The sequence below is a fragment of the Peromyscus californicus genome, unplaced genomic scaffold (genome assembly GCF_007827085.1).
Source record: "Peromyscus californicus insignis strain IS unplaced genomic scaffold, ASM782708v3 Scaffold_3__1_contigs__length_106647218, whole genome shotgun sequence".
NCBI classification, from domain to species: domain Eukaryota; kingdom Metazoa; phylum Chordata; class Mammalia; order Rodentia; family Cricetidae; genus Peromyscus; species Peromyscus californicus.
In genome coordinates this window covers 97338621-97356764 of record NW_026294551.1, presented here as the reverse complement: position 1 = coordinate 97356764, position 18144 = coordinate 97338621, and the positions used below count along the sequence as shown (strand labels likewise).

Below are 18144 nucleotides of genomic sequence, written 5' to 3'. Positions count from 1 at the left end.
TTATTGCCACTAATTTCTTAGCTCCGGCTGACCTGCATCAATTGTCCCAGTAACACAACAGTTCCACTTCAATGATGCTGGCCTCTTGTTAATCATGGCTGACTCTGTGGCCCCAGCTAACCAGAATGATGGAGTATTAATTCCAAATAGCAATGGCCCTGATAGAGTCTAAACTTCACTCTGAAACTTCACAAGCCAAGCCTCCATCATCTGCACTGCTCTCAACATTCTTATCTTCCAAGCTCTACAGAACAGTTCACTGAGTTCCCAACACTCAATGGCTTTTCTAGCCCAAAGTTCCAAAGTCTTTCCATAATCCTCTCAAAAACATGGTCAGGTCTGTCATAGCAATACCCCACTTCTGGTACCAACCTGTCTTAGTTAGGGTTTCTATTGCTGTGATGAAACACCATAACCAAAGCAATTTTGGGAGGAAAGGGTTTATTTGACTTTCACTTTCTTTATCACTCACTGCTCATCATTGAAGGAAGTCAGGAACTCAAGGCAGGAAGCTGGAGGCAGGAGCTGATGCAGAGGCCATGGAGGGGTGCTGCTTACTGGCTTGCAACCCATGGCTTGCTCAGCCTGTCTTCTTATAGAATCCAGGACCATCAGCCCAGGGGTGGCATTACCCACAATGGACTGGGCCCTCCCCCATCAGTCACTAATTTAAAAAATACCTGACAGGGTTGCCTACATCCTGATCTTATGGAAGTATTTTTTTCAAATTTGGTTCCCTCCTTTCAGATAACTCTATCTTGTGTCAATTTGACAGAAAACTATCCAGCATAACCCCTAACACTGCACCACATGGCTCCTACCTCACTTGAGGTTTAAACGACAGCAAAAGACTCTGTGGATGGATGTCACCATCAGCTTCAAACTCCTGGATGTGTAGCCCAGTTGCTCCAGCAAGCAATCATGAACAAATTGTTTAAAGCCCACTCACAGCTCACTGTCAATCTCCAAAAGAGGGATTCAAAAAAGAATCTTGGGGATTCAAAGAATAACCCTGGGGCTATGGAGGTGGTTCAGTTAGTAAAATGCTTGCTTCCAGGGCTTTAGGACTTGATTTCAAGGCTTAAAAACCATGTAAAAATTAGCCATGCATGGTAACACACCTTTGATCCCAACCCTGGAAAGGCAGAGCAGTAGGTAGGAGGATTGCTGGGGTTTGTTGGACAGTCTAACATAATCTGCAAGCTCCAGTAACAGCCTTGTCTCAAAAAGCAAACAATACAACAAAACAAGATGGATGGCACCTGAGGAATGGCAGGTGGGTCTTTAGCATTCTCATGCATGCACACACACACACACACACACACACACACACACACACACACACACACGGGAGGGGGGAGGAAGGGAGGGATGGCAAGAAGGAGGGAAAGGAAGAGTGAATTCAACTTTAAAGTGGACTAGAAGCACCAGGCAGTTTTCAAGGTCCCGGGGACACAGCACGATCTGGCAAGTGTGTGCTCAGCCCCCTGGAGTTTACCCGGAAAGGGGGAAGAATAGAAGGGACCACCACTCAAGAACCCGTAGAATGGCTATAGTGAAAGAGAATCCGCACAGGGCACCCGGAAGAGTATGGCCAGAGTCTTTGAAAAGAGTATCGAGGCAAATGGTTGGGCAGTGGAGGTGACTGTCTGTCAGAAATCCCACTAAAATGTAATGCAGTGGTGTAGGTAGTGTGCTCAGCACAACCTGTACTGTGTGGGAAGCATCTGGTGCAGGGACCTTTTGTTCCCCTCATTGCATAGGTAGTGACAGATAGACATTGCATAGGTAGTATCCAGAGCCCAAGGCTGTGGATAAAGAGACAGGTTTGAAGTCAAACTAGGAGTGAGGTAGATGGCTCCCAGGTCAAAGGCCCACAGCAAAGCATACTCCACCTTCTAGGGTCAATGAACCATGTTATCTGCATTCAGGGCTCTCTCCAGAGGAACTGTTGCATATTGCAAAGAACAGGCACCATCCTGCCCATACCAAACACTGAGCTAAACAGATACTACACTCTGCAAGAGCCTACAAAGACAGTGGATGAGGAGCTTAGAACCATGGACCACTGTTCTCAGAGAACTCATGGGGAGATGTCAACAGAAAGGACTTGTGTGTTTGATGGACTGGCATTACCTAGTTTAAGAGAGGACTTCAAGAAAGAACAGCTAAGTAGTAGAATGAAAACTTCCAAACCCAGGGTTTCCTCTCTCACATAACAGACAATACTGGGAAATGAACTTTTTTCCTACAAACTGAGACAGACAGACAGGTAGGGTAGACAGATGATATATAGATGAGTAGACAGATGATAGATATATAGGTAGGTTGATAGATAGTGGTGATAGAGCGTTAGATAGATAGATAGATAGATAGATAGATAGATAGATAGATAGATAGACAGACAGACAGACATCTTTATCTTTTTCACATTGAGGTCATAACCAGGTGTCTCACACATGCTAGGCTACACTGAAATCTCAACCTCCATTCTTTCTTCTTTGATGGAAGACTATAAACCTCTAAGGGAGGGGGAATAATACAATCTACGTTCTTGAATGTTGCAGGCTTGCCTCTCCAAATGCCAATACACAGAGGGACCAAATGTACTCAAAGGATAAGATAGGGTATAGAGCATAAACCAAGACAGACAGGATCTACAAATAATGTGGCACTGTTTCCCATCTTGCCCAAGTCATTCATATGTAATGGCTTTCCTCCTCATGAAAATTTCTGGGCGACTCCATTACAATGCTATGTAGACTCATTAGCAGGGCCTAGATAAGTGTAGTGGTTTGAATGAGAATGGTCCCCCATTGTCTTGGACACTTGAACACTTGGTCCCCAGTTGGCGGCCCCATTTAGGAGATGTGGTCTTACTGGAGGAAGTATGTCACAAGTGTGGGGGGAGTCAGCTTCAAGAGCTCAAAGCCTTACCCTATTTCTAGTATGCTCTGTCTGCTTCTTGCTGTTAAGGAACTATGACATCAGCTTCCTGTTCTGGCCACCACATGTGATGCCTGCTACCACATTTCTTCTCTGTGAACTGTGACCTCATACATCATTATCAGCGCAACACCCCAGCCCTTCAGCCTCTCTTCTCTGGAACTGTAAGCCCACATGAACACTTTCTCCTCTAACTTTCACTGGTAACGGTGTTTTATCATATCAACATGAAAGTAACTAATACAATAAGTCAAGTTCATTCATCAGACCCTATGTTCATTCATCAGACCCCTGGGCTTTGACACTTGCTCTCCAAGCCTTTATCACACTGCTATACTGTAACTTTTGTAACCTCTGTCATTATCCTGACAAAAATGGGTATCTCCACCTTCTATGGATTGTCTGGTTTCCCCATGACAACAGAAACTCTAAGATCACAAAGTTCCCATCTAACCTGCCAAGAAAGTACCTGCTCCAACATGGGATGTGCTCTTAATAAACAGGCAGGTATTGGATGGTCCTCTCTCAGCTGTTAGAAAGACCACAGCCACCTACATCTTGTGTGCAGTGACCAGTAACAAACTAGTCAGAGCAACATCAGATGGAAAATATGAGGCAGTTGTTTCGCCTGTGACCTCATACATCATTATCAGCGCAACACCCCAGCCCTTCAGCCTAGTCTATGCTCACCACTGACATCATCTTACTGTACTGGGTCCCCTTGCTCTGAGGATCCATCACTGATTAATTCTTTAATTAAAGCTTTCATGTGTATGTGCCTTGGGGCAGTGTTTTAAATAATGAAGGAAGACAGAGGGGAGAACTTTGTGGCTCCTTTAAACATCTCATTGGAAGGTAAACATCTCTGGCAAATTCCTGGATGAATCTTGGAGAGTCACTGAGTCTGTATTAATTTGGGATCATGCTTGTTGTGTGATCCCCACGTCAAGCACAGGAAAGGCAAGTTACCCAGTGACCTTCATAGCAAGTTTTTCAGATTTCCAATCTCATGCCAGTGGGAGATTGCTATGTCCCCAAAATGTTTTCTCTGTCAAATACAATCTCCCTCTTGGAATGTGCTCATTCCTGAATCCAGGAGCTTAAAGGATGTAAACAAAATGGTTGAGCTTTTGGAAAGGAGAAATGCCAGACATATGTCCAAGCAGACCCATGTTTTGAGGTATAAAACTAAAGATCAAAAAGGATTTTGATAAAGCATGATGGATTATTTGCTTTTATTTTATCTTATTATTTTTCAAGTTGCTTGTTTGTATTCTAATGAGAGAGAGAAAGAAAGGGTGTGGATTTGGGTGTGTGAGGAAGTGGGGGAGATCTGAAAGTTAGGGGATGGGAAACTGTAGTCAAAATATACTGTATGAAAACAAATCTATTTTCAATTAAAAAGCAAAAGAAAACTCTAAAGAAAGAAATGGAAGCGAGCACTAACAATGGAAAGACCTTCTATGTTCACTATATAGCCCAGGCTGGCCTCAAAATTACAGTCCTTCTCAGCATTTCCAGTGCCAACTTTAGCTATTCTTCATTATGCTGAATTCAGTACTTTTAATATGACCAAATTCATAGAAATTTTGTGATTAAATTCATCAAATTAGAACAAAACAATGGCTCTGATAGCTAGGGCTGAAGGGGACAAGCCTGTTTAAACCTGAAAAAGAGATGTCGATAAGAAAGTAGAGATAACATGTGATCAAACCTTAGAGGAAAAAATACACACACACAGGCACGCACACACAGGCAGAGGCACACACACACATGCACACACACACTGTGTGGGACTATGACCAAGCTGGCTAGGGCAGATGAGTGTCAGGGGCACAGTGTGCTCAAAGCTTGGTCTAGGGCAGAAAACTCTGGAAGCACAGAGTGACTGGTAAAGACAGGATGAGCAAAGGAGACCAGACTTTACCAAGACATCACTCAAATCGTTGATGGATGAGTCACTGTCCCCAGACCCCAACAAGCATCTTCCTGCTCCCTGCTCCCAGGGTGTGTGTTCCTAATACCTCTTATTAGCCATGTTTGTCTTGGGGTGAGATAGACTGGGAAAGGGCATCTTGCAGTTAACAGTATGTGCAGTGCTCTGAAAACTCCATGAAGGAGAGGCTCAAGACACAGTTCTGCATCTCTGTGGTAGAGCATTGGGCTAGCCTAGAGTCCACTACTGGGTGGCTGAAAGTGTCGCTCAATATTAAAGTGCCTGCTTGGAATCCACCAATGAGGGACTGTGGGCATGTCTCAGTGTGAGGGGGCCTTTCTAGAATCCTCTAGTGAGGGACTAGAGGTGTGGCTCAATATTAGAGCCTCTTTCTAGAAGCCTTCAGTGAATGGCTAGGGTCATGGCTCAGGGATCCAGCAGTTGTATAACATGTATCATGAATGCCTGGGTTCCATTCCCAATGCAAGGGAGTGGCGAGAAAAAAAAATACTATGAACCCTACTTTATGTTCATACTACAATAAAATAAAATACTTCAATCTGAACAGTGATTGCTTAGTGTACCTTCTCCTATATCCCTCCTTTTTGAGAATGAGGGATGACCATAATTATGTTGTTGCAACTAGATAATGTTACAAAATCCCTGATTTCAGTGTGGCAGGGTGTGAGTCACAGGATAAGTGCTGCAGAAAGCCACCTCTAATATTCCTTAATTCCTGTGATTTCAAAATATTCCCTGTATCAGAGAAGTGAGTTTCCAATTAAAGAGGGCTTATGAAAGCACAAGGCTTTCATCCCAGGAGGCAGAGAAGATGGTGGCCTTCTATCTGATGAGGCAGAGGCATACGTGCCACAGAACCCGACTTTAGGTCCAGGTGCCTGTGGAAGCCACAGGTCAAAACCTCCAACCAACCACCCAGACAGCAGACAGCTGTCCCCAACCCTAGTCACAAAGCAGACTAGAGTAAGGAGAGGTCAGGGCAGTGGTAGGCCTAGAGAGCTCAGGCAACCCTCTCAACGAATGCCTCTTGTGATTTCCCAGAGTTGGTTACATGTGTAAGTTTAAAAGGAATAGTTGGATATACAACAAGCTAGTGGACTTCTGGAACCCACTGGATATGATGAGGCTTGAAAAGGAAAACAATCCAGTTGAAAAAATAAAAAGAAAGAGACATGTCTACAATTCAGGCCCTTGCCACATGCTAAGTCCCACTCCAGGTCTTTCTTGCTTTATCTAATTCCCACCTAAGGACAGAACCAGCACTGAAGCTCCCTCTGTATAGGCAAATCAACACAGTCAGAGGTTAAATAACTTGCCCAAGGTCACAGAGTTGGCAGGAAACAGAGGCAGGAGCACTGGGCTCCTCTGGGCCACCATACTCTACTCTCTAGACCCCAAACATAGTTGGCCCCCTTTCCATCCCAACCCAACAGACATCATCTAAACTAACTTAGTGAAGACCCAAGGAACCCTTACTGTTCCAGAGATCAACACAGAGTTGGGCTTGCAGTCTGAATGTGGATCTGTGTACTGCTTCTAGCCCCTTTGCCCTTGAGGGGTGCCCAGGCTCTTACCTCTAAATAAAAATTTAAAAAAAAAAGTCTTGCACCAAAATAAATCTGCTAGTGGCTCCAGCCAGGCCTCTGTGGTCACTTAAAAATTGAAGAGGATTGGCCTCTTTCATCCCCCCTCCCTTTTTTCCCTCTTTTGATAATGAAGATAAAGAACTTGGGGAGGGTAGACCAACTAGACTAGGGGTGGGAGAGGGCCTGCAGAGGGTGGTGCTCTCTGAACTTGTCAGGACGAGGCCAGGTCTGTTTCTTGCATGCGATTTCAAAGTAAAAACTAATATGATTATAAAGCACAATCCAAGACCCCTCTCCCATTTCCAAATTCAAATGAGAAAACCCTTGGTTGGGAGCCAGTTTCCCAGACTGCCTGATGAAGACCTCTAAGCTGGGTGGAAGCCGGGCCCAATCCCCCTCCATTAGCTCTAGGGCAGGCAGGCACACCCTGTACTGGAGCTTGCAAGGAAGTCCGGAGCCTCCTGTTGTGGTCTCTGACAGAGGAGATGACCATTGGCCCTAGGGTGGGCTGGGATTGGGGTCTTCCCCTCCCTCGGCCAGCAGACATCTTCTGGGTGCTGTGAGACACCTGGTTTCTGAAGCCAGGACCTTGAGGTTCCAGGAGCTTCATGGCCAGGTGGCCAACTGGCTGGGCTCAGCCAGCTCTGCCTTTGCCTCCATCTCCATGGAACTGAGAGCCTGGGCAAGACTGGGGTCCCTCCCCTGCCTGCTCTCCAAGGAGGCGCTGAGATCTGAGTTCGCTCCCCCACGAGAAACTCAAGGAACCAGGGGGCACAGCCAGAGTTCCCAACTCCAAGGTTTCCATGCTGGCCTCTTCTTCTGGGGTCCAAGGCGGCCGGACATTAACCTGGCAATAAACACAGCTGTCCTCCCTCACCCAGCCTGCTCTTCCCCGCTTCCCACCGGTGGTTTTGGCCCTTCCAAAGGCCCTCCCAGCCACCAAGGTGCCTCCTGCCTCTGACTTCAACAGGGCTGTGAGATTGGGAGGCAGCAAAGAACCAGGAGGTGCGCCCAGTGCCCTGGGTAGTCGACCCAGAAGACTGACCCAAAGTGCGCAGACTGGATACTGCCTCTGCCGCTGCCGCCCCTGGGACACGCTGGGAGGACAGAGGGGGCATCCTGGGAGGGACGCTCTGGGGCAAGGAAGGACGTGAAGGGAGAAAAGACAATGCACGGGGTGGGGTGGGGGCTCAAGGTCGGGTGCCCCTGCAGGAACGTGCCAAGAGATCGCTGCTCTTGTCCTGCAAAAGTTCCCGGTCCAGCACACCCAGAGTCGCGCTGGGAGGAGGCCAGCTTTGGTGGAATCTGTTTTCCTTTCCTGGGACCCTATGGGTTGGGTCCTGATTAGGGAGCGCAGAAGCGGGCGACTCTGCTTGGACTTACCTAGAACTCCTGGGGAGCCCGACAGTTGTCGCCTGCTCTTGGATACAGGACTCCCGGATTCCTCAGTGCTCTGTGCACCCCCAGTCACGCTCAGCATCCGCCAGAGGCAATAAACTGGGATGCTGGCTTCTCTCACGCCAGCTGGCCGCAACTTCACGGCAGGTCAGCCGCGCCCTGGATCTGGGCGCGGCGAAGGTCCGGATCACCCTTAAGCGGCCCTGATGGCCGAGGCCACCCGGTCTGGAGTGCAGGGTTCTCGGGATCTGGAGATGCGCACGGTCCTCTCAGATCTGCCCTGAGCTGGGAGGACGCTCGGAGTTGTCGGCTCCGGACGCCGGGGCGGGGCGCGCGGCTGTCCCCTCCAGATTCAAGCTGCGCGACTCGCTGGTGGCTTCTCGGGTCCGCGAGGCGCACGCGTGGGTCCTGAAGCTGGCAGAGCGCCCCCACTCTTCCGCGGGTGCAGCTGAGTCTGGTGCGGTGCAAAGAGGGAGGAATTCCCCCTCGGCTCTGAGTTCGGGCTCCCCTCCCCTCTACCCCGCGCGGACCCCTATCTGTGGTAGCAGCCGCGGCGACTGTCACTTCTGGGCTCCAGATGGAGGAGGGTGGCGGCGGCTCGGCTTGCAGGGGGAACTAGAAAGGAGGTGACCTTCAAACCCCGCGCTCCGGGAGGCCGGGAGGAGGGGACCGGGTGACGCTGATTTGGGGAGCAGCAGGCGTGTACCGGGTGGCCCGCGGGAGCTCTGGCAAGCGGGGCCAGAGGGAAGCGAAGAAGAGCGCAACCAAAAAAATCCAGATTAGAAAATAAACAAAGGCGAACGAGGCAGAGCGCGAGAAAATGTGTGCATGTGTGTGCGTGTGCGTGTATGTGTGTGAGTGAGTGTGCGCGCGACAGGCAGCGAGCAGCCGGGCTGGCGAGCCAAAAATAATCCCGAGCACCAGGGAGCGCCCCCTCCCCCTTCCCTCCCCGGCGCTGCCGCCGCGGTCACGGTCACGCGTGCAGCCTTGGATCCCAGCAGCCACCCTGGACAAGGGATTCAGTGCCCCCAGGCTCTTCTTTCTAAAGCGCACAAGGGGAGAAAGTTGTCTTCCAGGGGGGTGGAGCAATGAGCAGACGTCCTTAGGGTGATGCCCCTGCCTTCCTCTTTCCAAAGTGGGTTTACTCATCCAGCTCCTGAAATGTTCTCCATCCCGCCCCCCCAGCCCCCCCTTCCCAGTCAATGTAGGAAAAGGAATCTTGGGGAAAGCTAAGGGGATGGAGCCCCCTTGCCCTGGGCCACTTCTGTTCTAAGAAGTTTCTGGCGAATGCTCAAATCTCTCTACCTGGCAGCAAAAAAAGTTAGAGCCATCTAGATGATCCCCACCTCTGAAAGTTAGACCTGGCCTGACCTGACCTACACCCTGAGTGGCCGCTTCTTGGTGGGCGGAGTGCTTCTGTGTCCAGGGGCTGGAGTTCCTCTCCTGAGCAGCTCGGTGACAGGCAGACCCTTGCCCAGGCCTTCCTATTACTCAACTCACACTACCATGTGCTGCTTATGTCATCTCAACAGATGAAACCGACACCCTGAACCCGCCCATTTCAGACCCTGCAAAGTCGAGGGAGGGATCAGGAGGCTGAAACAGGGCATCTCCTGGAGCCTCCCTGGCTCCCCAGCCAGAAATGCTATTTCACTCTTCCTTTTCTTTTTCTTGCTGTTCTCCTTCTGTCCTTTCTTCCTCCTCCTCCTTTCGTTCTCATTCCCTCCTTTGTTCCCTTCCTCTCCCTCGTTTCTTTTTCCTTCTTCCCCTCTTCCCCCTCTCTCCTCTCCCCCCTCTCTCCTCTCCCCCCTCTCTCTCCTCTTCCCCTCTTCATCTCTCTCTTTCTCCATTTCCCCTCCCTTCTCTTCCTCCCCTTCCTTCTTTCTCTCTCCCTTCCCTCATCTCTTCCTTCCTTCCTTTTTCCCATCTGTCTTTTTCCCTTCTTTCTTCCTCCTTTCTTTCCTCCTCCTCTTCTTCCTCTCCCTCCCCCCTCTCTCATTTACAGTCCATACACTTATGTTACACAATAAAGTCTTCCATGGAGCCAGCTCTAGTTGGCTGAAGATGACAAAGTCCTCTGCCAGGATCCAGGATGCCCTGGGCAGGTCTACCTCATTTCCCAAGAAAGCCACTGCACTGCCCTGCTGCTGATGAACAGATGCACTTGGGCAAGACCAGACTTCATGGATAGCCCTTGACCTGAGGCCTTTTTTCACTTCCTGGTTTCTGGGTTGACATTAAGAAGCAAGGCCCATGCCTCTTGTGTTCCTCTGGGATGTCCCCAGAGTGAATGTCCCCAGGGCCCTATCAATGGCAGACTCACAAGTCTCTAATACCACCACTACTACTGTTATTATTATTTAGTCTACATTTCCTTCAACATCTAGAAAACATGGGGTTCTCCTACCCACAACCATCAATTTATTAAAACCATGCAATTTGAAGTCATACTCATTTGAGAGAATAACCTTGCGAACTCCTCAAAGCTGTCTCTCTAACCTGCACCAGTTATTTGCAGTTTGGGTTGTGTCTGACCACGGGCTTTCTCAAAACTCTCTCCAATAATAACATATTGTATGTAAACAACCGTGTTTTCTTTTCCCATAGTCTCTTATCTTTCCCAGAAAGCACAAAAAAAGCCATAAATCTAGGTTAGTAACATCGTAATCATTTCCCCCAGAAACTGTTTGCATCAGGAGAGCCGCCGAATTTAAATGTAATTGTCTAGCCATGCAGGAGATGCCATGGCTTGTAAAAGAGGTATTCCCGACTTAAAGGCAAATTATCAATAATGGGAGAAGAAATAAATGGCAGCTAACAGGGAGTTCTGTTGAAGTGCTCCTCTGTTCTCCTGCACTGGGGTTCTGAGGGCAAGACACAGACATGAGCACTCAAGGCAAAGACACTGGCTGTTGGCTCATTAAATGGGTGATGACTGAACCAATTTATTATTTCTAATCATAATTTTACAATAAGAAATGAAATAAAAACTATAAATAAAAAATCAAGGTCCGTTTGAATCTGTTCTGATTATTTATTTATTTAGGAGTAGAAATAGGTTTTAATATATCAGTAATGAATGCCAGAGGTGACTGCCGATGCCTGTGTTGCTACCAGGCTTAAGAAAGCTTAACTAGAGCCAATTCATGGTGGTTCACATCTGAGGCAGAGGCGGAAAGTCTGAGGCCAGCCTGTTTAACACAGTGAGTTCTGGGCCATTCAGGTTTATACAGTGTGACTCTGTCTAAAGGAGGGAGGCATGAAGGGAGGGACAGAAGGAAGGAAGAAAAGAGGGAGGGAGGGAGGGAGGGAAGGAGGGAGGAGGGAGGGAGGGAGGGAGGGAGGGAGGGAAGGAGGGAGGGAAGGAGGGAGGGAAAAGGAGGGGAGACAGCCGTTACAATTTAAAATAAGATTAGTGTCACCATCCCAATGGCACACCATCATTCTACTTGTCTGGATACAATGCAGGCTGCTGCACTTCCTGCATTGACCTGTCCAGTTCCAGACAGATTATTTTAGTCACATCTGTGTTGAAACTGAACGGCCATGGGAGGTGCTGACTGGACAGCTCCTTGGACAACTTAGGGGACCAGTCCCCCTGCTACTATTATAAAGAACAGGGAGACTCTGGCTCCTCCTACTGGCCATGGAGAGTACTGTCGTTTGGTACCTTAGAAGCATGAGTTTAAAATGGTGTCCTTCACAAAGCTGAGAATAATTAACAATAATAGTAATAGTAGGGCAGGAAGTGGGAGAAAGAGGAGAAAGGAGGAGGAGGAGAGGAGGGAGAGAGAGAGAGTAGAACAGCAGGGAGGAGATGGGAAAGAAGGGGGAGGGGGAGAGAGGATGGGGGAGGGAAGAGAGGAGGAAAGAAGAGAGGAATTGGAGAGGGAGGTTGGAGAGGAGAGGAAGGCAAGGGGAGAGGGGGAGGGGAGGAATTTTCAGGCTCGCACAGGTTAATCTAGGTTGCAAATTTGATCATCTCACACTTGAACTTTAAGTGGGCCTGTGGCTCCTCCTAGTCCTCCTGACAAGGTCTATAGTTCTCTACAAGGGTCTCTAGCCTCAGGGCTCCCTGGTTCTCTCTCTGGCTCTGTGATCCAGGTATGCTTTTCTCTGGCTGGCCTCTGACGCATTGCACAGGCTGGTCCTCCAGCCCGGAATATCCTGCAGACTCCTCCTGCCTCTTTTATCTTCTAAACATCTGTCAGAACACCATAGTCTGCCTGCCCTCAGAATCCCCCACCATGCGAAGCCTTTCATCTCCTTTCAAACTCCTCCAGCACCTGCATTTAACTTGACCAGCCTATTGAAATAATGCTGTTTCCCCTCAGGAAACAGAAGGGCCCACAATGCCAAAGACTTATCACCCAGAGTGAAAGGCCAGATGCATGTTAAGTTCAATAAATATTTCGTTGAGGCTTCCTTCTGCTCTGCAGTAGGTTATGTTTTTACCAGGCTCATCACTGAACCTGGGTCTCACCAGTTTGGCTAGACTGGCTGGCCGGAAAGTCACAGAAATCATCTTTTCTTTTCTCTTCTCTTCTCTTCTCTTCTCTTCTCTTCTCTTCTCTTCTCTTCTCTTCTCTTCTCTTCTTTCTCTCTCTCTCTCTCTCTCTCTCTCTCTCTCTCTCTCTCTCTCTCTCTTTCTGTGTGTGTGTGTGTCTGTCTGTCTGTCACTTTCTCTCTCTTTCAAAATACACAGATTTCCATGCTGTTTGAAAAGGTCTTTGAGTTTCAGCAAAGTGGCTGAGTAGGTAAAGTCTCTTGCTGCCAAGACTCATGAACTGAGCTCCATCTCCAACACCCACAAGGGAAAAGAAGAGAACCAATGGCTGCCAAGTTGTCCTCTACACACACACACACACACACACACACACACACACACACACACACACTACTAAGTGGATGTAATTTAAATGTGAAAGAAATGTTTCTGAAATAGTGAGTTTAGGGGTGTCTGTCTCGTCTCCTTGTTTCCTCCCTTGCCCTGCCTCTGCCCACCCTAATAATGGGAAGGTGTCTCAGTGGCAAAGCACTTGCTACACAAGTGTGGGGACAGCAGTTCAGATCAGCAGAGCTCACATCAATGCTAGGCGGTCATGGTGGCCCACCTGTCACTCCAGCACTTTCAAGGCAGAGAATGATGGCTGGATGAACTCAATTGGCCCTTGTCAAAGAGCTCTGGGTTCAACGGGAGACCATGTCTCACTGAATGAGGTGGAGAGCAATTGGAGAAGATTCCTAGTATCAGCATCAGGCACCCACACACATACATGTGTCCACACACGTGGGAATATGCATACATACATGCACACACATACACATGAGAAAAAAAAACAGGGAGCCTCACCAAAGCTATGACAAGAACTGAAACAAGTACCCTGTGTTGCTGACTACCCCTTGAGGTGTGCAGCATCTCATGTAAGGTTCGTAATCTGGCTACAGGTGTAACTGATTTTCTTTCTTTCTGGAAGAGGAAATCAAGGCTGAAATGAAGAAATACGATGCTTGGCCTTTCCATATGGGGTGTTTGAAATACGAACTCAGATACTCGTGTTGCTGGGACAAGCACTTTACTGAGTGAGCCCTCTCCCCAGCCCTGACATAGATTCCTAATAAGAAATACTTGGTCATGTGTCTTTGAGAAACAGAGTGGGTGACATGCACAAGTGTTCTGGTTCCCATCCACTGCTGTGATAAAACATGCTGGCCCAACACAACACAATGGAGGAGTGGGTTTCTTTGGCTTACACTTCCAGGTCATAGTCCACCACTAAGGAAAGTCAGGACAAGAATGTAAGGTAAGACCCTAAAGGCACGCATGCTTGCTATTCCGCACAGCATTACCTCTAACCAGGGTCTCACTCACAACTAAAACAAGCATGCAGAAAAATCATAAAGGAGGATGTTTTTCTGGCTTACTGTCATGCTCATGCCTTACTAACTTTCTTATACAGCCCAGGGCCCCCTGCCCAGCCAGACCTCAGGTTTAAATCCTCCATATCTGATATAAGGACCATAGGATTTTACATTGTATTTCCAAAACCTCTCTATACATACAGGGGTTCAGAGGCCAATGAGACAGAAAACAAATGTATAAATGCTTAAAGATTTGTAATTTATCATTATTATCATTATTATCATTATTATTATTATTTTATGTATATGGGTGTTTTGCTTGCATGCATGTCTATTCACCATATGTGTGTCTAGTGCCCACAGAGGCCACAAGAGGCCACTAGATATTCTGGAACTGGAGTTAAAGATGGTTATGAACCACCATGTAGGTGCTGGGGATTGAACCCAGGTCCTTTGGAAGAACAGACAGCTGAGCCATCTCTCCAGCCCCTAATGTTTTTATTTATGTATATATTCACATGAGTGTAGGTACCCTTAAAAGCCAGAAGAGGGTGTTGGATTCCTTATAGTTAGAGTTACAGGCAGTTGTGGGCCACACAATGTGGGTGCTGTGAACTGAACTTGGTTCCTCTGCAGTCTGTGCTTTAGCTGCTGATCCATCTAGCTAGCCCCATAAATGTATAAATAATGCCAACACCCACAAAAAGTCATTTAAAAATATTCCAAATACTGTTCTGTGTAATTCCACCTAAAGTCAGGCATGAAGGTTAAAATCAAGACTTCTCAAGAAAAAGAGTCTCATGTCAATGAGGTGTTAATAGTTAATGAATTTATAATCAGAGTAGAAAAGGTTTTCCCTGAATGTACTAACACCTCAGAGGGAAAATGCACTGTGTCTTAGCAACACGGAGTATAGGGGATCGATTTCTTTCAAATGCACTTCATTTTCAGTCTTACTCATTTTATTACAAATGGATAAGTAAAGACATTGAAGCCATTTAGGATGAAATATGCAACCTCGGCAGAGAAGGATACGCATCAGCAGTGGTTACTGGTGGCTTCGAGATGGTCTGCACAGTTAAATCTCTATAAATCATGGTCAAACCATGCATTACCATGCTCACCAATTGCACATACTTTATTTCTATTTAGCTCTCCTTCCTCAATTAAGAGGCACACACCTCTAAACAAAGGAAATCACTGGGAATGCTCTTAAAAACACATTGTAGGTAATCTGAAGAAATATGAGTGAATGGCCAAGGCTCAGGTCTGTGGAATCTGGGCACCAATACTCCTGGAGGCTCCAGGATAGGCATTTAGTGAAACGTGAACCCCACTCCAAGAATTGAGGTGCTGCAAGTCCAGCCTTCTCTAGCAGAGCTTCTCACACTATCACCACAGACTCAGCTCTAAGTACTCCTTCATGAATCTACAGCCACTCTTTAGGGGTCCCTAGAAATTGGATCTTCAGAATGGTGTTTGAGCACAGGGATTTTGAGTTTGAGAAAGGATCCAGGTAGCAATGACCCAGAGGCAGATAGTAGGGAAATAAGCTAGAGAAGGGACCTACCCCAACACAGGCATGTTATGGAACAAGTTATGGCTGTAGGTAACTGGGGGTTATTCTACTAAAATATTCTGAGAGTCAATGCGGACCATATCCCCTAAGGTTCTTAAGCCCAGGAGGCAAGAAATTTGTCAGTTCCACTTCAATTCCCATTAATATTTTCCAGAAGGCTTGTTTTGTGTTTATGGGAAGGATAACTTATCTCCATGTTTATTTCACACCATTCTCTAGCTGGTTTTACATCAACTTGACACAGCCTATAGTCATCTGAGAAGAGGGAACCTCAACTGAGAAAGTGTCTCCCTGATGTCGTCAGCACTGAGAAGTGCACACTCTGTACATGCACACACTAGTATGGGTCTCAAGGTGTGAGGCAGTGATGTACCTTCCGGGTGCTCAGTGTCCCACGAAGGAGGAAAGGGGAAATAATGGCTTTGTAAGCATTGTCACTCACATTCTCAGAAAGAATGAAGACCCTGGGTCTCTCCTTACCTGTGAAATTTCATTGCAACCCATGCCCTATGGCTGCAGACTCCAGGGTACAGAATAGTCATCTGAAATGCCTAGAAAAACTCAGACCCTTAAGTCACCCTGAAGACTGACATTCAGGAAAACTAGAGTGAGATCAGGAATCAAATCTTACACACAAGTCTATGTGTGTGCACATACCCACACACATGCACACATGCTAAGTTAGGCTTCTGGAGATGCCAATTCCTGTCCCAGGAAGGCAACCCAAAGTCAGTCAAGTTCAAGTCTGGTTGAACTGCTCATGTCTGATCAAAGCCTTGCTTGGCTCAAGGATAAGGAAGGCGGTCTCCAGGTACATCAGCAGCTGGTAGAGTGGCAAAGTGATTGTGGAGCCATCTCTGCCCTTTGTAGCTCTGTCTTAGAGAGTTTGGGGTGACAGCAGTCCCTCCATTGCAGAGTGTTATCAATGTGGCAATGACACATGTTCCTTTATAGTTGGCAGTAAAGGAAAACAAGATATACATCGAACACTGTGGGACAGTGAACAAGACATTCTTGCACCCCTCTCTAGTTTTACTCTATAAAGCATTTCCCAGGTATTAGCCACCATCCATGGACTGACATAAGAAGGGGGACTGATGAGAGAGACAGTCAATGAAAAGGCCATCGGTCTATTTGATTTCACTCTCTCTCCCTGCTTTGATGCATCTCTGTGTTCAAAAGCTCCAAGATGAGCTCACTTGCTGTTATTCTGTCAGGCAATTAAGCGACTTGGCAATAAAAGCAACCACTTTTTTTTTCCTGGATTCGTTCACAGAGAATACAGAACAGCGCAGGACAGATGTTGAACCAAGACATAAGTACTTTTCTGAACACACTTCTCATTGCCAAAGCTAAATGGTTTGCCAGAGCATTGATTCCAGAACCCTCCTTCTCTCCTGGGATCTTTTCCCACCCATTAAGCCCTCCTTCTGCTCCCTCTTCATGTGTTCTGGCCACAAGGGGAAGGATATTTCAAGGTTCTCTGACACTAACCCATCCTTCTGCCTTAACTCTTGCCCTTCCTTAGCTGAGTTTCCAGCTGGAGTTCACCTGTCATCTCGAAGCTTAGTGCAAACACCACTTCCGGCTTACCCATCGCCATGCTGCAGTTGGCTTTCCCCATGCACACCATTCCTGAAGCACTGGGCCTACCCTCTTCTTTATTGTTGATCTTTAAGAGCACGAGCAGTCCCCATTCCCAGTTGCTACCTATATTGATTACTCTTCTCGACAACATCCCTAACAAGACAACTAGAAGAAGGAAATATTTATTTTGGCTCACTGAAGCTACAGTCCATCATAATGGGAAAGGCATGACTTCAGGAGCAACTCACAGCCATGAAGTAGCTAGGGCAAGCATGCAGAGAACACAAGGCTGCTTGCTCACATCTTGACTGACAAGCAACAGAGAGAGCATTCAGAAGTGGGGTCAGGCTGCAACCCCAAAGGCCTGCCCCTCAATGCCACACTTCCTTCACTGAAGCTACACCTCTTTTTTATTTGAAGCCACACCTCTTAAAGGGCCCATGACCTCCCCAAATAGCACCACCATCTAGAGATCAAGTGTTCTAATGCATGGGCCAGCAGGGCATACCACAATGCAAGCCATAGCTTGCTCTCTCATGTTCTAATGTGTTGAGTATCTCTATAGCTCCTGGCATCTCCCTGCTTCTCAACTGATTCCTCCTTACCCACTTTTCTATCTTCTCTGTGCAGACACTAGACACTGTCCTCTTTAAATGACAGTCTTTCATATACTGCTCATATTACTTCCGGCAGATGCCATTGGTGTCCCCATGGCTTTTAGATCCCAGGGGTCTCTAGACCTTTCACATCTCAGCTACATTCCCACCCCCATGTTTCCAGCTCAAAAATACATCACCCCCATCTGGCTATCTGCCAGGCATCTGGGGCTGTGGTTTAGACTCCATCCAGTCACTCATTTGGCAAGCGGGTTTTGAGTATCTGGTATGTTTGCAAAATAAATTAGCAAAAAAAAAAAAAATCTCACTGTGTTAGTTGGCTCTTGCTGGGGTAAGTATTTGCTCCAAAACTTAGCAGATCAGAAGAGCAAACATTAACTCACGGTGTCTGTGGGTTGGGGTGTGGCACAGCTCAGATGGGTGCCCTAGTTTAGGCTCATTGGCAAGACCTTCATCAGAGCATCAGCTGTGGCAACAGCTTCTTCTCATGGCTTGGTGACAAAAATGCCCACCACAATGGTTAATATGGATGGTCAACTTGACAGGATCTAGGATCACCTAGGAGACCAATCTCTACAGTGCCTGCGAAGTTTATAGATTGGGTTAATTAAG

The 18144-nt window shown here is 47.3% G+C and overlaps 1 protein-coding gene across 26 annotated transcripts in view; it reads right to left on the bottom strand.

Annotated features, from left to right (window-relative positions):
* Positions 1-18144, bottom strand: part of Rbfox1 (RNA binding fox-1 homolog 1) — a 2167575-nt gene that overhangs the window by 1566124 nt on the left and 583307 nt on the right. For 2 of the 26 annotated variants that reach the window (XM_052759386.1, XM_052759384.1), the window contains exon 1: positions 7873-8749. The exons of 22 other annotated variants lie outside the window; for them this stretch is intronic. The gene's annotated coding sequence lies outside the window, so the exon portion shown is untranslated. Of the gene's footprint in view, positions 1-7872; positions 8750-18144 lie in introns of those variants that run through there. 2 more of the 26 variants (XM_052759392.1, XM_052759394.1) reach the window with 1 other exon arrangement.